Below are 24004 nucleotides of genomic sequence, written 5' to 3' on the forward strand. Positions count from 1 at the left end.
GTGAACTGGTACTACAATTGTAAAGTAGCATATTTGAGTATTTGCAATAAATGAAATAACTCCACTCTTTTCAAGAAGTATCACTGGCTCATGGAATCTTTTTCATCCATCTAAGCCTACCAGAAATCTCAGTTTAACAACATATCATCTGAATGATGGCATTTTCAGGAGTGCAGCAACCTTGTACTTCATAGCAGTGAATGAATCCAAGTACCTGGTGTTGGAATAAAATCTCCAGTATTCTGATCTTCAAATATCGAAAGGTAGTGTGTATCTGATGAGCTTCTTACACTGACATAAGCACCAAAGACACACATACTATCCCACATCCTCTACCACAAAACCTGCTGCAATTAAACAAGGAGGTTCTAAGCCTAAAGACTGCTGTCATCACATCTATGCACACTTTTAAGTGTACATCCTGAAAAACAAATAGAATTTGAATTGAATTATGTGCCTTGGACTGAGATCAACCTCAGAATGTGCAGTGGCATCAGAGGTTTGCACACAACTGCAGACAGTAACAACAGCACCAACACCAACATTTACCTACAATGACTGAATGCCAGCTTACTGCTCTCAAAGTATTAGACACTTGTGGATGCAACAGTAACCTGTCTTTACTGACATGCAAAGGAATCACATGTATACAAACCAGTGATCGTTTTAAGAACAATGAGATAGTTTTATCACCCTTGCATGAGTAAAATATAGCAGAAACACCATTTAAAGAGGCTCAGCATGTCAGCAGATTGTGAAGTGTTAGCCATCACTAGCAATTAGTGGGAAATCTATGGCTCCCTGAGATAAATTTGAAAGCATCAGTGACAGTTTTAACATGCCAGCATCTCAGAACAATGAGGTAATACCAGTGACCATTGTGGAGTTCTTGCTAGGCATAATTAGTCATGAATTCATCATTTACGGTGGTGGGGTCTTGCCATATGACTTGTTTTAAGTGGAGAGCCAGTGCTGGCATCCAATGGATATTTCATGACTAAGGCTTGCCAAGTATGGAAGAATTCTGTGTGTGTGTCTGTGTGTGTGTGTGTGTGTGTGTGTGTGTGTGTGTGTGTGTGTGTGTTTATTTATTTGTTTGCTTATTTATTACTATTTGACACTTTTTAATCACAATTCATGCTCAAAGAGTAAAAAATGCATTACAGTCTTACAATCAACATTATTATATACATAATGATTTAGTGATAACATTTAGTACATAATTAAACAGTCACTGTATATAGTGTAAGATTAAGAAGGTCTAGTCAGAATGCATTGAGAGAATTACAAAGAAAAATGCAAGCAAAGATATACAGTACATAAAATACAATGCAATATTACATAAAAATACATAAACATATTCTCATATACGCATGTGAAATATACACATGTATATATGACAATACACGTAATATATATATATATATATATATATATATATATATATATATATATATATATATATATATATAGAGTGGTAAGTTACCTAACCATAGTTGCAATAGCATTTGCTGGCAGATTCTGTAAAGTTTTGTTCTTTAAGAACATCTCTGAAGCTTTTAATGATTTTCAGGTTTTTGATGACAGTAGGCAGGTAGTTCCAGGTGGCAGGTCCAAATCTAGAGAAGGCTGTCTTACCAATAGCAATTTTAAATGGAGGGTGTACGAGATAAATATTGTTGTCCTGTGTACTTCAACATTCATAAGGGTTGTTTTGTAAAGAAAGTTTCACTCTTAGAGGGAGCAGTGACTAGGAATTATAACCTCATAAAATGGGGTAGTCAGAAGAAAAGTGCCCCTATGAGACAGTGAAACCTGTTTGTATTTTTTTTAGCAAGTTGCATTGATGCCTCTAGAGGTCTGCTAATATAATTAATCTGCAGTTTTTATTCTCAGCAGTCTATATTCTGTGAGTATTGTGGGCTGAATGTGTAAACAAACAACCTGTGGTGAGAGACCTGGGTACTCAGGTTGATAATCTCACATTTGTCCATCATGTAGCTGCAGTTGTCAGAAAAGCCTTTTACCTGGTTCATCTCATAAGTAAAGTGATTGCATCCAGAAAAAAGGAGGTCATTACCTCTCTATACTCCTCCCTCATTAGATCAATAATTGAGTATAATGCCCAGTTTGGTATGTACCTTTCCAAATATCTGCACCAACTGGAAAGGCCACAGAAATACCTCACAAAGAAAATCCATGGCCTCCAACACCTGTCCTATGCAGACAGGCTGAAATCACTATCTCTCTACTCGATATCATACAGATTGCTCAGAGGTGATCTGTGTCTTGCCTACAAGGCAATCTCGGACCCTACCCAACTAGAGATGCTCCATATCTGTAAGTCTAACTCCTCATGCATTACCTGCTTGAAAGGCCTGAATCTAATATGTAACATCAACAAAACCTGCTGAAGAAACAGGTTTGTCTCCTAGAGGCTGCCCCGTCTCTGGAATAGAGTTCCCATACACATCAAACAGAGTACTTCGCTGACCCTCTTCAAGTGCAGCCTTGATGAGTGGATGGGAAACCACAAATTTGTCCCAGGGATTCCACCTGTGTCCTTCATTGACAGGGGTAACAGGTGCTGAATGAGGTTTCTTTTTGGGGATAAACTCTTGGCTAGGCTTGTAAGGGCCACAGGGCCATTGGCCTGGTTACTTCCTATGATCCTATGACAAAGGCAAGGCCATATTCTATCTAGAGTATTAAATATTTTTGGCAATGCCCTGTGAGTGGTATGAGGTGTTTGATCTGGTAACACAGTTTTAATTAAACAAGTATTTATTATTTACAATACCTGTCTGCATGGTAAAGGTGAGTGTAGTTTCAAGTATAAGGCCTACATACCTGTTCAGTGATGTTATGTTTCCATTAAAATCTGATGACAGAAAACTGATAGTGGGTAATTTCATGGCAATTGATAGTGAGTAATTTTGTGGCTGAGGCAAAGACCATGACATTAGCTTTCTTAGGTTTAATTAGTAGTTTGTTAGAGGTAGACCAGGTGCATAACCAAGTGAATGTGTTCTGTAACTTGGTTTGCAGGTCCAACTGGCTTGTACTGGATTGCAGGAGCAGCATACCATATGCATACATTATTAATTTAATATTTGGTAGTTCTAGGGAGAGATCATTCACAAAAAGGGACGACAGCAGAGGATCTAGAACAGAACCTTGTGGTATCCCTGTATTAAGTGTACAGCAGCAAAGGATTAGCTACTATGGACTTGGAAGGTTCTGTCTTTCAGATAGCTGCAAAATTAGCAAATAGTGTTATCACCAAAGATGAGTCTTTTGAGTTTATTGAGAAGAAAGTTACAGCTGATTGTTTCAAAAGCTCTTGTCATATCAACATAGAAAACTGCAAAATAAGTCCCTCATTCAGGTTGCAATAAATGGTATCAGTGGCCATTACCAGGACAGTGAAGGTATTGAAGGCATAAAGCCCTGCTGTGCATTGCATAACAGGCCATAGTTGTTAGTGTGGTTAAATAGTTGTATGTAAAAAGTTTTTCAAATATTTTTGTAATAAGGTACAGTTTAGAAATTGGTTTGTAATTCTTTAACTTGTTAGGAGAAGTGACTTTATGTAGATGGATTATAACTGCATGCTTAAATTCTTGTGGGGCAGTGGCTGAGGAGAGAGAGGGCTTAAAGACATGAGTAAGGGGGTTAGACATTTTTTTCAGCTGCAAGCCTTAGGAAGGTGGTATGAAGTTTGTTGAATCTGGATCTTGAATTGCTAAGTTTATGTAGAAGGGACTTTGTCAGTTCTATTGACGTTTCAGAGAAGTGAAAGTTTACTTCATAAGAAGCTACAGGGTAAAAATCAGGGAATGAAGATACCTATTCTTCACTGAGGGGGGAGTAAACTATTGGGAAGGCTTTATTTATGTCAGATATATGGGACAGGACAAAGTGGACATGGCCATTAGCAAAGGTGGAGTGGTTTAATGCTGTTGGTTCATTTTATCTTTTTCCCCAATTCATACTAGATCTAGATCAATTTATTTCCTGTTTATGTCAGCAAAACAGGGCTTTTGCAGAACTAGTTGCTGTTATTGCTTCTTTCTTTAGACTCAGAAAAGTTTAGTGTTGCTTAGTATTGTGAAGGATACTTTTTCACTTCTTCCAAATGGCATCTCTGGCTTTAATTTTGTTTTAATAGTCACTGTAAGTCATGGATAACTCTGTGGCCTAAACCTCCTTTTTTAAGGGACAAGAGTATTTACTGACTTGTTGTCAGTTTTGAGATGAACAAGCATTGGGGTCTGACATGGCATGGATGGTAGGGAACTAATCTATAGCACTGAGTAGGATGTTGAGATAAGGTAACTTACTATTAGGGAATGATCTCTTATTTGAGGTGCATTTCTATGTTCTGAATGATCAAATGGATATAAGGGGTGAGTGGTCAGTCAGAGCATAGATGAGTATTTCAATGTGAAGGCACTTATCTTGTGTGTTGGTAATTATTAGGTCAAGTGTGAAGCAAGAGCTTGTTCTTGTATCAGTCCAAGTAGGTGCCTGTATTATTTGGGCCAGGCTATATTCTTATAACATTTATTCCAGAGGAACAGAATCATTTCCAGTAGCAATGGAAGGGTCATGTACACCTTTAGAGAACATATTTTGTAATGTTTTATGTAAAACAGAGACAGTGGAGAGTATGAGATTAAATTACTACAACACATGTGAGTATGTCCACCTAATGTGATATGCAAGTGTTGTCATCTGTGGGATGAGATTTAATGCAAGCCACTATGGTAATTGTGAGGTATTCCTTTTGATTAGAATTGTAAAACCACCACCAGATCTAGGACTTGGTCTGTTACACACACACACACACACACACACACACACACACACACACACACACACTCACACACACACGCACGCACACGCACACACACACACACACTCATATATTAATTGTTATGTATAAAAATAGAAGGGCAGTGATCGTCATTCAACCATATATCTGATATATAATGTGAGTGGCACTGCACTGGTTTTTACAGTGCTTTTTTGGTCATAGTGTTTTTCACCACCTTTTGCAATGTTTTTGATTCTGACATTTCTGATATAGTAAGAATTTAAGAATTTTCTGGTAACAGCCATGCTTCCAGATCAGACAATGTATTATTAAGATTGCATGCATCAAGGCAACAACTATTAGTCTTAGCAACGAATGCAACAAGACACTGTTACACCTTTGCTGACTTTTGTTTAATCTGTAGAAGTGCATACTGAAGTTCAATAAATTGTCACATAAAGAAAACAAGGGTCTGTTATACTTAATGGTGTAAACTCACTGCTGTTTGGTGCTTGCAGGTTAAATGTGCAGTTATGTCCAAATTCTACTACTGTAAGCATGTGTACATTGGGAAACCACATTTAAGCATTTATTATACTAAACACATATTGCATGTAATGGGGTAACAGAATAGCTTTCACAACTGCTGTTGCTTCATCAGACACTACTACAAAATAACAAGAAGCTTAAATAGGTGCATTCAATTAGCTGATAGAAACCAGTCACATGATGCTATGCAAAGACAGATAAAAGGTATAGTGAACTGCAAATGGGGAAAGAAATACGTTACACTAAATAATCATTAAAACCTAATAATAAAACCACAAGCAAGTTAAAAGACAATATTATAAAAATATATAGCAATAAATACATATATATATATATATATATATATATATATATATATATATATATAAAACCTTTAAAAAAGGTTTCAGGGAAGTAGTACAATTAAGGCCAGGGTATTTCTCTGCATTAAGTCTAAGGATCCATTTTTGTTCATAGCTCTCTGTAGTATTCTCAACCTTTTTTAAAAGCTAGATGGCTTAAACATTAACATTAAGTTTGTGTTTAGTTTGTATTTTATATATATATATATATATACTTATTGCTATATATTTTTATAATATTGTCTTTTAACTTGCTTGTGCTTTTATTATTAGGTTTTAGCGATTATTTAGTGTTAACGTATTTCTTTCCCCATTTGCAGTTCACTATGCCTTTCAGCTGTCTTTGCATAGCATCATGTGACTGGCTTTCTCAGTTAATTGAATGCACCTATTTAAGCTGCTTGTTATTTTATAGCAGTGTCTGATGAAGCAACAGCAGTTGTGAAAGCACTTACCTTTTTTTTTCCCTTTTTGTTTTTGTTTTTTGGTTTGAATAAACGTTTTTTTGTGTGTTAACTTGGTGCAGTTTTTCTGTTTTTGCTTTATATATTTTCTGCACATTGTTTTTACCTCTAGCCGTTTTTAATCTTCAGAACAGAAATAGCTGCACATGTGGATAACGTAATTCAGGTTTCTTACTAAATGATATGCACATAGGGCAAATATATCACATGCCTCATATAATACATGCATGTATATCATGCAATGTGGATAAGCTATCCCATAGTGTTGATTCTCACAATAACCACAAGACAGCCCCCAACAAGTGTCATACAGCCAAGGCTATATCAGCTGGAAATGGACCAACAGCATTTTAGATGTATTTCTGCAGATTATCTCTGTCATTAATGAAAACTGCCTAAAAGTAGCCGACTCCACACTGTAAAAGTAGCTGACTCCAAATCCAGCTCCAGACAAGTGACAAGTGGAGTACCTCAGGGTTCAGTTCTGGGACCACTCTTGTTTGGCATCTACTTCTCTGAAGTACAGGCCAACACTAATGTACTCTGGATAACAAATTTCGCAGATGACTGCAAACTGGGAGCCATTATTGAATCCCCAAATGATGTGGATACTCTACAAAAGGGCCTTACAGAAACAGATGCTTGGCGCCAGAGCCATGGGCTCAAGCTCAATGCCAAGAAATGTATAGTTATCCCCTTTGAGAAAAAACATGTATCCATGAATTGCCATATAGGTGGCAGTACACTAAACATCGAAAGTGTGATAAGAGACTTAGGGACACAGGTGGACAGTGGTCTCACCTTCGATAACCACATCGCCACAACAGTCAGGAAATCCTTCTATGTGGCACATCTCATCACTAAGGGCTTTTCATCCAGAAAAAAGGAGGTCATTGTCCCACTGTACTCATCCCTCATTAGACCCATTATAGAATACAATGCCCCATTTGGTATGCACCTCTCAAGACATCTGCAACAACTGGAAAGGCCGCAGAAATACCTCACTAAAAGAATCACAGGCCTAAAGCAGATGCCCTATGTTGATCGCCTTAAAAAACTCCAGCTATACTCTGTCGTATATCGTCTACTCAGAGGCGATCTTTGTTTAACATAAAAGGCCATGTCAAACCCAGAGCTGTTGGACATGCTACACTTAAAGAAATCCCAATCCCTCAGAGCCGCACGCTCCAGAGATCTAAACCTTGTCATCACAATAAACTAAACATGCTGGAGGGATAGGTTCCTGACCCAGAGAATCCCCAGACTCTGGAATAGATTGCCCATACATGTCAAGCAGAGTGCCTCTTTGGTCCTCTTCAAAAGGAACCTTGACGATTGGATGGGAGAAAGGAAATTCACCCCGGGACAGGGGTCCAGGGAAGTAAATAGTGTGGGAAGAAATAGCCAGGGAATTGTTATGGCTAGGCTTGTATAGGCCCTAGGGCTGATAGCCTAGTACCAACCTATGAACCTATGAACCTATGCATCCAATGACAGACTGCTTGTAACATTATCAAAAACCCTCCTAAGATCCCATGACACAGTATGAACCAAGGTACCAGGACTGCAGTCAGCTATGATAGTGCACATCAACAAATAAGAGACCACAACTGTACCACTAGAACTGCACAAGTGTATGTGTAGCTAAGCCTTTCAGCATTTTGTATTTTTAAAAGAAAAAAAAAGTATGTGAGTGCATGTGTGCATGTGTGCATGTGTGAGTGTGTGTGTGTGTGTGTGTGTGTGTGTGTGTGTGTGTGTGTGTGTGTGTGTGTGTATGTATATTTATATTGTCTCCTCACTGCGTACAAATTGCATTGCTGTTGTTTTGTGACCCAGGTCATAGTTGAAAAGGTTCCCTCGACCAGCCACCTGTTTATAGGTTCATAGGTTCATAGGTAGGTACTAGGCTATTGGCCCTAGGGCCTATACAAGCCTAACCAAAAAGGTACCCAGGCTTTCGCCACCCAAGAAAATTATTTTCCTGTGCCCCTGTCAAGCAGAACCACAGAAGTGATCCCCAGAGTGAATTTCCTATTACCCATCCAATCATCAAGATTTTTCTTGAAGAGTGCTAATGAGGAGCTCTGTTTGACATAGATAGGTAGTCCGTTCCAGAGTATGGGAAGTCTCTGGGACAGGAATCTATCCCTCCAGCATGTTCTATTTATTGTGGTGACAAGGTTTAGGTCCCTAGAGCATGTAGCTCAGAGGGATTGTGATTTCTTTAAGTGGAGCATGTCCAACAGCTCTGGGTTTGACATAGCTTTGTATGTTAGGCAGAGATCACCTCTGAGTAGGCAATATGCGATGGGGTAAAGCTGGAGTTTTTTTTAGACGGTCTGCGTAAGGCATCTGTTTAAGGCCAGTAATCCTCTTTGTGAGGTATTTTTGCGGCCTTTCCAGTTGTTGTAGATGTCTTGTGAGGTACATACCAAAAGGGGCATTGTACTTTATAATGGGTCTAATGAGTGATGAGTAGAGGGGAGCAATGACCTCTTTTTTTCTGGATGAGAAACCTTTTGTGATGAGGTGTGCCATGTAGAAGGATTTCCTGAGCACTGTGGCGATGTGATTATCAAAGGAGAGACTACTGTCCACCTGTGTCCCATGGTCTCTTATCACGCTTTCAGTGTTAAGTAGACTACCGCCTATGTGGTAGTTCATGGGCACAAAGTTTTTACCAAAGGGGATGCCAATGCACTTTTTGGCATTGAGTTTGAGACCATGTCTTTGACACAAGGCATCTGTCTCAGTGAGGCCCTTATGTAGGATGTCTACATCATTAGGAGTTTCGATTATGGCTCCTAGTTTGCAGTCATCTGTGAATTTAGTTAGCCAAAGACCTTCTGTGTTAGCCTGTACTTCAGAGAAGTAGATACCAAACAGGAGAGGACCCAGGACTAAACCCTGTGGTACGCCACTTGTCACTAGTCTGAAGTCTGATTTGGGGTCTGCTACTTTCACAGTGTGGGTTCTGTCAGTAAGCCAGTTGGCAACCCATCTTGTGACATAGGGATTTATACCTAGTTTAGTGAGTTTATCTATAATTCTAGAGTGGGGGGATGGTGTTGAACACCTTGGCGAGATCTAGGTAGGCTGTGAGAACCACCTTACCCTCATCTATGGCTTTGGTGACTACTTCAAAGAAGTATATCAGGTTTAGGAGACATGATCTGCCTTTTACAAACCCAAACTGTGTGGGGTCCAGAGTTTGGAGATCTCCAATGTCTTTGTTTATGAGTTCCATGATGATACGTTCCATGGCCTTGCAGATGAGGCTCGTCAGGCTAATGGGATGGTAGTTCCCACGGTCTGTTGTGGCCTCCCCTTTGTGGAGTGGGATAACTGTCGTGGTGCGCCATTCAATGGGCACAAAGCCTGAGGTGAGGCTATGATTGAACATGGTACTTAGGTGAGGTGCCAGTTCATTCTGTAGTTCATGTAGAAGGTAGCCTGGGATGTTGTCAGGTCCCATGAATGCTGTGTTCTTGGCTTTGGAGAGTGAGGTTTTTACCTGTGCAGCCATGATTACAGGAACTTTGCATTCTTCCAGTATAAAGATGGGCCCTTTAGGGGGTGAGAGGGGTTAAAGTTAGCACTGAACCTATCTGCCAAGATGTTGGCAATATCAGTTGGTTCTGTATATTTAGTGTCATTGTGCTGTAACTCAGAGCAGATCTGAGTGTTGCCATTGAAATTTTTGACATAGCTATAGAACGCTTTGTGGTTGTCTTTAGAATCAGTGGCAATTTTTTTTTCATAACTAGTTTTGGAGGATTTTATGAGGGATCTCATCTTCTTACTGAGGCTGACCAGGGAGTTCCTCCAATCGTGGGATTTTACTCTTTTTTGCAACAGTTTCTTTCTTCTGTTGTAGAGTTTGTTTATGGCAGAAGACCACCAGATTGACTTCCTTTTTTTGGAGGATAGCATCTTGGTTCTGTTAGGGATAGCATGTTCCATGCACTTGTGTCAGTGCTTATAAAGTGCATTTGTGTAGGATTCAGCAGTTGTACCTCTATTGTCCATCTGCATGGGTGTCGTGAAGTTTGCCACTTCTGTCTTAAGAAGCGTGAAGTTGGCTTTGGAGAAATTTTGTACGGTTGTTTTCCTAATGGGGGTGGGGGGCAGGATGTGGATGTCTAGGGTGATGAGCTTATGGTCGGATCTGACCAATGAGGAGCTGACCTCTGGTGTGGAACACCGGACACCCATGTTGGTGATGACCAGGTCTAAGATATTGCTGCCCCTGGTGGGGGTGTGGATAAGTTGATCCAAGGCATTGGAATTGATGATTTCCAGAAAACGTTGAGCAAAAGAGTTGGTACATGAGTAGTTTTCCCAGTTAATGGTAGGGTAGTTGAAATCACCCATTATTAGAGTGTTGGGTTGTACCTTAATATTTTCCAGTGTATCAAGAAAAGAGGAGTGGGAATCCTGGGGCATGGTGGGGGGTCTGTAGCAAGCTACAATCTGGATTGCGGTTGTGCCCAGAGTTAGTTGAACTTGGATAATCTTGGATGCATTATGCTGAGCAATTAGCTTGGAGGTGTGGATATCCTTAATGAATATGGACACACCTCCACCTTTAGTGTTTTGGTCCAGGTTTGTTGGCCGAAAGATGTGGTATGAATTATAGCCTGGTAATGCAGGGGTGCTCTCTGGAGCTTTGAACCAGGTCTCTGTCACTGCACAGATGTCAATGTTCTCCATTTTAAGGAGTGCCTTGAGTAAGTGCATTTTGAGGTTTAGACTTCTATCATTGAGTAGCATTACCCTCAGATTTTGCTTGCTTGTACCTGTTACGGTGGTGAATTTGTCATTTGAACCTTGCCTATAAAAGGCACTATAGGGGTGGCAAGAGCCTTTGCCAGTATCTGGAATCCCAAGAGCGACAGGTGCAAGCCATCTCTGTCAAAGCAGGGTGGTCTGTCGATCATGTCATCCCAGGCAGACAGATACTGGATTCCCTTAGAATGACACCAGAAGCTTAGCCAATTGTTAAAATCAATCATTTTGTCCTTGTACTGTGGTGTCATTCTGGGTGATGGCAGGATGCTACTCAGGGCTAGGGTCATACCGGCCTGGGCTACAAGATTGGAGAGCTCCTCCATGTCTCTTTTCATGTAGTCCAGGGAGGTACATCTCAGGTCATTCACACCAACATGGACAATGACAGAGTCATATTTATACTTGTTGTGTTGTGACCTGAGTGAGTGCATTATGTGGCGGATCCTGGCACCTGACAGGCAGCTGACAGTAACTTTTTCCTTGTTTAGCCTGGTGAGTGGAACATCAGTGTGCCTGACTATAGAGTCACCTATGACTAGAGTGTTGGGTACGTTATGCCTTATGGGCTGTAGTTGAGTGGCACACTGAGTATGTGGGCTATGTGTCATTTGGGTTGTGTTGTTTAGTAACAAGCCAATAAACAGGCAACAAATAAATTGTTATTGGACTATATCCAGCTAAGTATTCTGTTCTTTTTACAGCTCAGTATGTGTGAGGACCAGAACTTGAGTATAGTTGCCCATGCTTTTTTCTACTTCCACCATCATCTCAGTGGAAAAAAAGGTTGTCTGATGCAGTTTTTTATTGGCACCAGTTTGTTTCATTCTTTAAATATACCACTGTCGGGCAATGCTATTATTCATGCAATTGTCCAAGGGAAATGATGAAAAGTATGATTCACAGAACAACAGAAAGGCAGAACAGTTAGCTAAGTAATATGCTTTTATACCTCCACTTGCAGAACAAAATCTAGTTTTGAATTGATTTTGCTCACATATAATGAACTTATTCTCAACACTAAATTCCATCTGTTAGAGGTGTAGATATCTACTAAATGTGGAGGCTTTCTTCTCATCAAAAAACTTCTTATGTTGAGGTTGAAAAATCAATTCAGAGACCTCTTAGAAAGAAGATTACATCCCTAAAAATCAGACCACTCACCCAAGCTCATGCATATCTACCATAAAGGGTATCTCCGAGCAAAATCTATCCAAATGTTTTACTCAGGACTACAGTAGCAACATAAATCTTTAATTGATAGGTGACTCTACTGTCAGACTCAATAACTTTTGACTCACAAGGCTGGACAAGGAGAGAGTTAAGGGAGATGTCTTTCAGGTGTCTAGATTTCTGAGATTACAAGGTCTCTAAGGACCCTAGCCCCTGTTAAATATGACCATGACATGGCAGTGGTACACATGGCAGTGAACAACTTGAGATGTACAACCCTGTGACAAAGAGACATGTCAGAACTTTCTTTGCATGCTACAAATACATCTAAGACATTGGTCTTGAGCAGAATCCTTCCTTCACCTTGAACAATGTTTAGACACAAAGAAATGATAACTGGTTTAAATAATTGATTAAATAGCTGGTGTCATTCCAGGGAGATCCGGTATTCAACAGTCCAGTTTGCTTCACTAAGGATGGTTTGCACCTGTTATTCTGGCTTCTGCATACTGGTTATATTCTTTGGTTTTCCAGTGCCATTTTAGGCAGAGTCCAATTGATGGGCTTTCCAAAATAACTAATGTATCAGTCCTGAAACCTGGATTACATTAGAGTGGCTCTTCTCAGCACAGAAGCTGAAACAAAAAATTGCCTGATTTTGAGTCTCTCTTGCCTTTGGAAAACCTGCATATCTGTGTACTTACAGAGACTTTGTTTAAACGTAAAGAGAGCATTCCAGCTATACTTGGGTTTTGTGTTTTTCATGTCTTCAGACCATGTGGCAAATATGGTGGAGTCTCAATATTTGTCAAGTAGCATGTCATCTACAAACAGATCCCTATGGACCCAGAAAAAGAACTTGTTAAACTGCAGATCACTCTAGGTAGGATTAGTTGTCAACTAATAGCTTATTACACACCATCGTATTTATCCCCTGGTGATCATGCACGTCTTTTCAGTGTTCTAAATGTTCTCCCTATCAGCAAAAACTCCATTATTTTGGATGGCTTTACTAGCCTAAAATAAACTGGGACACCTGTTCCTCTAATGTAGGATAGGGCCAAAAATTCCAGGATTTATTAAAAAAAAATCCATTGAGGTGTTGGTAAACAGATCTGCTAGAGGACACAGGCATTTCTGGCCTGATTCTTACAAATATAGGTACCTCTTACACTACTCCACTGGTATCTCTTTCCCCAGTGAAGTCTGACTGCAAACTTGTGACCTTTCCCTTTTAAACCCCAAAAACCTCTACAGAAAACCCATTTGATTTAAGGAATACAAACATGCTAACCTTAATCAAATTTATGATGAAATAACAAAATGTACTTATAACTGCACCATCTCTGACCCAGATACAGACTTTTGAGAGGAGATCTCTGTTTCACTTACTTCGCCATTAATGACCCAATTGTACTGGACCTCCTGTAGCTCTCAAGTCCAATGGCTCCACCAGTACTAGAACTATTGGTCAATATCTTCATCAACAGCTAAATAAAACACAAAGAAGGGACAAGTTTATAACTCAGCACCTCCCAAATCTCTGGAATAAACTTCCCCAGTATGCTAAGCAGTACAATTCATTGTCTTTGTTTAAGCATAACCTAGATGATTGGATGGGTACTCACAAATTTAGACCAGGACTGACTAGAATGGCCTTCGTGGAGAAAGGCGGTATGGCCAGAGGGTAGGTACTGGCAAGGTGTCAATAACTTAAAGACATGGAGACCAAAATGCATACTGGAGAGTAGGTATTTTTTGAAAAGTACACATGGGTTTGCCTACTGTGTGCAAGAATGTAAGAATTACATTATTTATAGCAAATTACATTTGAGGCTTTTGATGTGAATGGGAGAGTTGCAAAGCCATTATTTATTTATTATCCTTGTCCTAGTGAAGTAGGGGTAACAGTGTAGTTACTGGTACCCAATATGGATCCCTCCTTATGTGGAAGATCACCAATGTTGGCATTCATTCATTTTCTGATGTAACAGTCTGCTGGAAGGAATGCTAAGCACATTATGCTGTGCCTCATTGTAGCTTCTTCAGCACTGGGAGGACTGTTATCCAATCATTCACTGTTTCTACTTGCTGTCAGCATCTCATTATCTTTAATTTTTTTCTACTGTGTCCCACCATTGCAGATCTGTTTGTTCAACTTATTCCTTTTAAGCTATTATGCTCTTCTGAAGGAGGTGCGCCTCATAATATTCTATTATAAATACAGAGGAGAAGAAAGAATTCATTATTTCTGATGGGACATCTGTTTCTTCATATTCTTTGCCCATTTTCACTATTATCTTAAGCTCTCTTTCACCTCACCCTCATTCCTGTATAATTCAGAGGAAATTGTTATCATATCTATCACATTCCTTATTACTTTATCGGTCTTTCGGATAAAGTTAAGAAAGGGAAGTTTGTGTTAACTGCCTTTCTTAAAAACAGGAACTTGCAAAGCACAGCGGAAACTGTAGCAGAAACCTAGGCTGTCCCTACAGCTATTTATACAGCCATTGTGTGCAAGCTGTCTGTTGATGTATGCAGCAATGCCAGACACTTATAGCTGTTAAACAGTGCTTGACTGACACTCTGTTAGCTGGCATTGGAAGTCCTGTGCTTAGTATAGATGGTATCCTGTACATCTAACAGACAGATTCACACCTCACTGATCAAAGTAGCATGTCTAGGTCATGTATGTTTCCTCACTGGTGATATCCTTCATATGTGAACGTGCAGTAGTCTCACTGTCTTTGATACAGTAACCACACCTGATATGAGGTTTGTGAGTTACGGTCATATCATTTGCCTCACTTCTTGGCATATAGTCTGTGTCACTGCTGCATTTTCACAGCCATCATTCACATCTGATGTCTGTATGCCAAAGTCCACACTGCCTGTTATTATTTTTCTGTAGCATTCACTGTTACCACTGGCCTTGTTTTCAGTAATGTGTGATGTTCTGTCTGCCTTCATTAGGTTTCTCCCTTTTACCTTCTATAGAAGAATGTTTTGTCCTGGCTATGATGGTAATTATGCACATGCTGTACTGCACAGCCTCCCTTTATTTAAGGTTAATCAAAAAACATTTGGCAACAAGCCTCTTTGGAAGGTACCACACTCATCTTGTTAGTGTGCACAGGAACCTGGGAAAGCAGCTGAGGTGGTGTCACCATGCATGCATGTGGTACACCTGGTGAATGAGCATTGCCACAAATTCCTGTCAAATACATTTCTTAGCCTGTGGTTGTTATAGTTCCATAGGGAGCTGTGGTTGGCAGTGTCTGCCATGTAGACTCACTTGTTCCACTGGTGCTGCTTCAGTTCTAAACTTCACAACTGAAACTGTTATATTGAAAAGTATGACTGTGTTAACACTCATACGGTTTGTCTCCGGTGGACAGCAGTGACTGTGTGTCTTTTTATACCTCTATTTTGTACTTATTCTCATAGCAATGGCAGTATCCTCTTCTTTTGGTACTGTTATATTCACTGAGCAGTACCTTAAACCTATGCAATGACCCCCTTATATCCATTTATGTTGTATTAATGAACTCAGAAAAAGGGTAAAACATGACATGTCTACAACTAGTGGGGTTTGGCTTTATTAGCTTGAACACACCAGTAAATACCTAAAAGTAAAATGTGAAAAGTCATGGGCATTCAGAAGCCATGTAGCTGAAACACTGGTATGTTATTAAGAGATCATTTGCATATATCCCAAGGATCTCAGCTACAGGAGCTATAATACTGAAGACCCTAGCTTAGCTGGGTTTTTCTTGGAGTTTTTACTGAATGGTTTGTCGGTCTGCTACCTTTTTACCCTTTGGTTTTGACACTTATACAAACATGTCTAAAACTCAGAAGTTTATAAGGAGATGTCTATGGCAGGACAGAAGACATATAAGACAAAAAATCTCTTCACTCCATTATGTTTACATCTAATAAGGATTTTTTTTGTCTACTGGTCCTCAGGCTGTATGTATCTGATTTGTCTCTTCATAAAACCCTTAATGTCAATTTAACAGATTGCAGTTTGGGGTAAGATAGAGGTCTTCATCTTGTTCATTATTTCATATACTGCCATATGCTTGGATGTGAAGACCCTGAGTAATATTGCAAATAACTGGCATACCCTGGATATAACCAGGTGAGTGGTAGAAAACATGGCTAAACTTGGAGGACTCCAGAATTTTCTAGGATAAATATTCCCCTACGAGGTCACCCTGAGGTATAAAAAGATGAGAGGCCATTGAATCGTGACTCTTGTATAAATAAAGATATTAAGTATGTGTCTCACTTAACACATTCTTAAGGAAGCTGGGGTTTTTTTTTGCTCTCCTTTCCTCATCTGCAGTCCATTCAAAAACCTCTGTATTTTGACCTGTAATATTACTTCCGTCTATGCCATGCTATTTTTAAATTTCTATTTTCCAAAATAACTGTTCAGAACCAATCCCAACTGTTGGAGATGACTGAAATAGAGTTTTGCAGGAGACAGATTGCCAGGAACTGAGGACCTCACATATTTACTATCTCTACTCTAGGCCCCAGACTTTGGGGATCTCTTCCAGCTCATCTCAATGCAATTGACCCCATATCTTACATTCTCAACTGAGTTTAAATTCCTACTTGTTCAACCAAGCAAAATTTAGTTGTGTAAACAGGACATATAACATCAAATAACACCTCTTCCACCTCTGTCAACAACTCACTCTATCACATAATTCCCATCGGACTGCAGACTTTTGCTAAAACTATTTAACCACCTTCTTTTCTCTTCTCCTTCCTTCATTCCCTCCTTCCATTTTATCTATTTATTATTTTCCCTTTCTCCTCTTTGTCTTATATTGTACATATGTAAAATTTGTAAATATATAAACAGAGACACCCTGAACACACAGTAATCCGCAGTGAGACATAACATGTGTTTGCTACTGAGGTGTTCTAAAATTACTTAATCTCACATGTCCTACTTGCTCTAACTAGCTGTTTTACTACTCAAGTTAACTGTATTACTGGTATGGTTGCCTCCAGGCTAAAACTGGTCCATTGAGAGCAGGGATCTACCCCAGTGAATAAATTAAAAATACAATAAAAAAAAAATCTCTTGAGTAAATGTAATGGGAAGACGACCGTTAAATCTACTGAACACTTCATAAGGACCGATAATGTTATTGTAGCCTCACTGAAAGTCAACACTCAAATGTGTCTTCTACATTTTCTGGTAAATAATCATAGATTTGAGCAGCAAATAAAAGGAGTGTAAGAAGGATACTGACAGTAGGTAGGAGAGTAAGTACTGCAAGGTGTTCACCGCATGCAGAGTTATTTACTTAGTATCTTGGAGAAAAGCATCAGTGGTAAAGATTATCCAGGTGATCTATTAAGAGCCCTGGGCAGGCTAAAAAATATCAACTAAGAGAGACAGAGACGAGTGTCAGTTTTTCAGTTATGAAATCTTATATTGTGGGCATGTGGCTGACAAACTACATAATCTAATGGAGAAGATAGGATGCTGGCTAGCCTTGCCCTGTGACATAAAGCAATAAAACCCTGGCTGCTCTCCAGATGACCTGATTTCATTTAGCGGCTCAAGATGCTGGCAGGGCTGATCAGGGAGGTTGGAAGTGAGTAGGCAATGTGGATTCACCCATCTTGTATGGAGAGAGGCAGCTAGACCAACTGCACTGCTGACTCCAGCCAACAAACTGGAGTACTGCAGGACATAGCTGGTATTGGGCCTTTGTGGCTAAGATCTGCAAATAATATAAAAGGTAATCCATGTGGAGGCACACCACTCCTTTCTTGGCAGCAGTAAAATATAGCCACTGGCCACCACAGGTGGGGTGTGTCTGAGTATAGGCATGGGACCCATCTGATTGATAGCCTGACTCATCTCGTAATACTCAGTTCTCAGCTTCAGGGAGCAAATGACCAGGAACGTTCCTGCTCTAGTCAGAGAGTGAATGTTCCATAGTCCTTTTGGCCTGACCTGAAAATGAATGAGTCTGAATCTTGCCCTGGAAGAATGCATGGGTCAATAGGGTGAATGTAGGGGAACCATTGAGTCAATCAGGTGGTAAAAGAAAGATAAAATGATAATATGACAACTGTGCTGAGATCTACAGTCTCTCAGTTATTGCATAGTATAGATCATGGTCAAATGGGACCCAAAGCAGGAGAATGGACCATAGCCATCCTACCCCACCCTCCACAGCCATTTTGGTGTTCCATTACTTGTCTCTCTTCCCTCCAATTACCATAAACAATGCTCACAACTGTCAACATTCATACTATTTTCTTTTTATTTTTGAAATGAAGGCAGAGATGTGGGTTTAATTTAGAACTTTTAATTCAAATATCCTTTGTTGACGAGGTTAGTCCCACTATACAAATAACTTCTTTTTAAGGACTATATAAATAACGTCTTTTCAGGGGAGACCTTTGGTGGTATTTATACTACTAGGGGAAATTTGGCCAGGGCACTAGGGAACTTTCCCCTACTCTTTTTTATAGCTCAGGTGGATATAAAAGATCTCACAGCACCTAACATTAACACAGACAGAAGGGGCTTCAGTTTAACATCCCATCCAAAGGATGACACACTCCGGAGTACAATACTCCCAATACTTAAAGTACATTGTAAATATCAGCACTCCATTTACATGGTGTGGGAGTCAAACCCACAGGCTTCTGTACCAAAGGCAAGTATACCACCTTTTGTGCTACTAACATTGCTTTAAAATTCTCTAGCACAAACACTGACAGCCATTTGTTAAACAAAACAGTTGCACATTGAAAACAGACCTAGCATGAGCAACAGTATACTTTTCTTCCCTTGAAGCTCACATTAGTTGAAAATGCATTGCAACTCACATTCCTTAAAATGCACTCCTGTAGTTTTGAAGATATTTTTTCATTAAGCAGTGAAACAAAATGTATGAACCAATAAAAAATAAAATAGCTCATCTGGTAGTCAGTGTAGAGGATTAAGATTCTTGTCTCTTGTAGCCCTGGTACAGGGTTTGAGTCTGAGTAAGCTAGCTAACTAATCTTCCATCCTTAAAGGGGGGATTTTACACACACTCACACCCACACACCTTGTACCTACTAAAGGATTGCTTGTCTCCTAGTCTAAGGAAAGTAGTTCTCCAGTCCAACATGCATTTGTAGCAGGCCGATGCATGTTTGACAATGGAAAAGTGAAGTGTGTTTGTTCAGTAAGCAGTCCAATATATGTTTGTATAAATGAAGTTTTAATAACTCATGCATGCATGAGTTGTCGTACTAAAGACACACACAGATGCAAAGTGGATCTTTAAAGAAAAGTTTTGTTTTTGTTTGATTAAAAATTAAATGTTGTGGCAGGCCCCCAGCGTGCCCTAGGCAACTGCCTAGGTCACCTAGTGCTGCATCCAGCTCTACCCTGAGATGTGCAGTACCACACCTACATGCTTGCCAGCAATGGCAGTGAGTCACACCCAAAATTCCTGTCATGTAACTAAGCAGTAACAGACTAAACACATTATTTTAAAAGTTCATGCAAATAATACAAGTAATGCAAATGAATGCTGATGGAATTTATTTTATTTTTGTGATAATGTCTTGACCTAGTCAGTCACACCTTTGCAACCTATTATTCCTCAGGTGGGGGGATGAGGAATGTTACTATTTTATTAAAAACAATGCCTTGATTGCTACAGACAAGATGCACACTTGACTTAATTCTATATACATTATGCCTGTGAAAAACTTCATTTAGTATGCTCTATGTCCCAGAAAAAAAACATCAGTGCAGTCTGTTACTGAAGTGCAAGTCCATTTTGTGATTGCTCAGGTGGAGAGATGAAGAATGTTGAACCATACTTATCAATGTCTTAGCAGAAGAAATCTGGAAAAAGCCTAAAATAATTGAGGGGGGGAGCAAAGGCCCAAAAATACGCACAAATTTTAAATATTGCTCTTATAAACATAGGAAGTTGCAGGAATTACAGACTTTGTGTTAGCATGTATTTTCTGAAGGATATGAAGCCTGAAACTGAAATAGCTGTTATTATTTAGTAACTTCAGTCCTCGGTGATGTGCCAGAAACCACAAATTTTATGAGGAATAGACCACAAGTATGAGATAAAAATCTGAACATTCTACAAAAATCTGGACAGTTGAGAGGTATGTGTGAAACCTAGCTGTGAAAACTTTGTGACTTATAACTGATGAAGAACATTATAATGTTATTAAAAAAAACATAACTATGCTTTACTGTAACTAAGCATATAAATGGTGGCAAGGTGTTACTTACAACGAATGCATTCCACAACATTCACTGACATTCATCCTGTCTATTAATGATGTCACCTGTCAATCAACAGTAGAATGCCCAAACCTGTACAAGCTTTGTTGGTGTATATTACACTAAACACTAACCCAGGATCTCTGTATATTTTGAACTGAGGTTACAACTAGCTATGGCATACTACAACCTAAGGCTTTAACAGTTTACAATCAAAATATCGATCGCACATCAGTGACACCATTAACCGAACTACAAAATCTTGCCCCCTTTTTGACCCATGTTAGCACTTATTTGTAGGTGTGGAGCAGTCAGAAATTTCAACTTTCAGTGTTTTTGAGACATTCTGAGGAATTGCCATTATGGATTTCAGTAAAGGAGTCGATGAAATACACATTTGCCAATGGGCAATCAACATTTTGATAATAAACTGGTTTTAACAAACCTCTAGAAAAGATTACTTCACTTTAATGCAGTTTTACAGAATGAGATTGAATGGAAATGGATGAAAAAAATGTAAAATAGCCTTAAAGGAATCAAAGAGACTTATCATGTTAGATGAAGTACTTACTCACTTTGATCTAGTTTTGTTTAGTAGGTTGGTATGTGGTATTTCTTCTTATGGAATCAATGTTGTACTATCTCATAACCTTGAGGACTGGGCAGAAACTCATGACATTTCATTCAAAAACTGAATCAAGGTTAAATGTAAGTATGACCAGATTCATAGGGTGCCTCATCTGGGAAATGAAGTACTTTAACATTTACTCTGCATAGTAGCACAGTGTTAACGCAGCTGACACACAGTGCTTGTTTCTCTAGCTGAGTACTTCCCTGGATGGCTTCTATGTAAAGTTTGCATGTCCTTTTTTATTTTCACTTAGGTATTCGCCAAATGCTTCAGTTTCCTCCCACACACCAAAGACATGCTGCAGGTGTTCTGGTTATCCTCCTAAAGTTGCCATAGGTGTGCATACCAAGTGTGTGTGTGTGTGTGTGTGTGTGTGTGTGTGTGTGTGTGTGTGTGTGTGTGTGTGTGTGTGTGTGTATGTTCACCTGCATGTGTCTTGTGGGGAACTGGCATACTGCTCAGGATAAACTTCTATGCCTTATTTCTATAAAGTGGTTGGATAGGCTGTCACTCCACCCACAATCCTACACTGGATTAAATGGGTAGCCAGAGAATGAATGAATGATGAAGATGTACACTGGTTACAGATCACTACTCATTGCTACTTATAGTCACCTAAAAGAACTGTATCCATGATTACTGGGCACCAGTTGCAGCAATAGTCTTTTTTTTTTTTTTTTGAGGGGCGGTTCTTAATACACCTTGCAAAAAGGAAAAATCAGCATGGAAATCCTGCAGTCATAGCTGGCATACAAAAAAAATAAAAGAGACAACCCTTGATCCAAGACAAAAAAGTTCACCTTGAACAGTATGCCAAACATGTCAGTAAGTATCATTGGCAAATTATTGAATGATCTGGTACAATCTGAAGGGTATGATGTAGTTGTAAAGGCATGGCTTAGAGGTGGTAACTATCACTGCTTTTACTGCTGGAAAGGAACAGATGTTCATTTGTCAAGGAAATATGTTATGGGGCTACATGGTGGCAATTCTGACCAAATTATATTCTAGAGGGGCACCTAGCACTATTAAATATGAAACCTGTCAAAGGAAAAATATACTTTAAAAATGATCAAAACACGGTAGGTTCAGGTTAAGGCACTTTAATCTTGCAGCAAGGAGACAAAAATGTGCTAATACAGAGTTTGTCTAACTAGAATCAGGAAATACCAGCATTTTTATACATTTTCTAATAAGACATTGCCTACCAAGCTGACGTAGCAGATCACAAGTTTTAACATCATCATTACATAGCAGTTGTTTTCATACTTTTCTGCTTGTACTATCAATTTTTGTGAGAAACTTCCTAAGAAAAACAACGTGGCCTTGGCTACCACCGGTTAGATATATGCAATGTTACCATTCAAGGTACTACGGCTAATTTGAGCACAAAGCAAGTATAGATTGCAGTTCATTTCTTCAACAGTTCTTTGTCTGTCTTTATCTCTTCCCTCTGCAGCTGTGCATGTTCTCATACCACGAACAGAGCTAATTGTTCAAAATCATAACATTATAGAATATGGCATTGTTTCATTCATTGCTTCCTGACCTAGCAGATAATCACCTGTTTTTCAATTACATTTCCAAAAGGCATAACCATGAATTTTGCTGTGCTAGCAGTTACTAGGTCAGAGGGCATCTTGCAAGTTTCAGAAAGCACACTGCAGTTTCAAAAGCATCTTTTAGTCTCATATAAAACTAAGCTGTATATAAAATAGAATGGAAAACATGTTAACTCTTTTAGCTTCTAATTAGCATTAAGCACAAACATTAATACATATTTTTCTAACATTTCCCCCCTGTTAATACTTTTTAATTCTATTTTCAAAAGCATAAACAGTTTGCTTCTTCTCCTAACCTCTTCCATTCAGGATTTGCAGTTAAGAGAGTCATTCAGTTTAAACTTATGAAAGTGTTTCACTTTTCAACAACTCTTCAATTTCAGTACTTTGATACAAAGCCTCAGAAACTGACATGTCTATAAAATCTTTGATTAGCTTTTTCATGCAGGGAATACCACAACAAATGCATGCTCCTAATAGGAGTAATCCCACACAAATGGCAATCAGGATGTTCATTAGGATGGAACCCCACCCCCCAAACAAATTCTGGAAAAAGTCTGTCAGAGGGTTTGGGCCTGGTTTGGTCATGGTCGACACTTGCTGGATCACCTCAAGATGGTCATTTATCTTGTGCTGGTTGTCAGGAATATACGAACAGCATTCTTCTTTGATTAAAGCGCACGTACCACCTCTCGCTGCTTGGGTGAAGTCAAGAGCCATACGGTTTTGAAGTACCACAGTTCTCATAGCATTTAGTTCAATAGTCACTAATTCGAGAGCAGAAAAAGTTGCATTGCTCATAACTTCGAGAAGTTTAGACAGTTTTCTCAGCTCCCAAATCGATTTCACTGCGCCATATGCAGGGGCTATGCCTGCCCCTGATTTAATGGTGTCACTCAAGTCCATGTGTGTCAGTTTATCTTTGTTGTTCACGGAGTTATGGTTTCTCCACCCTGCTTCGATTCATCCCACTGGATTCTCGGGTCTCTTGATTGGACTTCTAGGTTTACTGCCAACCTCTCTGATGTTTCGAATTTTTCCCCTGAGGCAAAGCTGCAGTGTGTCGTATGGCCGGAACCAGGTAACCCAAAAAACAAATGCCGGACCAATTCTCAGGTAGCCATTTATATGCTTTTTTCCCACAAACAAAATAACAATTCTCTACTTTAGTATTGATATAAGCTTGCCCTGCATGAAACATTTTCTTATCAATAACAGAAAGCTGCTTTAAAAGAACAGGATTATGTTGTACTTTACTAACACTTCTATGCATCTTTTCAAAATATGCATCATAATTTGTATCACAAATAGTTTTTGCCTTACTGGCCTTAATATAACATTTATAATAAACAGTCACATTGCAATTGCTCCAACCCACCTGAAT

The sequence above is a fragment of the Protopterus annectens genome, chromosome 2.part2 (genome assembly GCF_019279795.1).
Source record: "Protopterus annectens isolate FY-2018-M chromosome 2.part2, PAN1.0, whole genome shotgun sequence".
Lineage (NCBI taxonomy): Eukaryota > Metazoa > Chordata > Ceratodontiformes > Protopteridae > Protopterus > Protopterus annectens.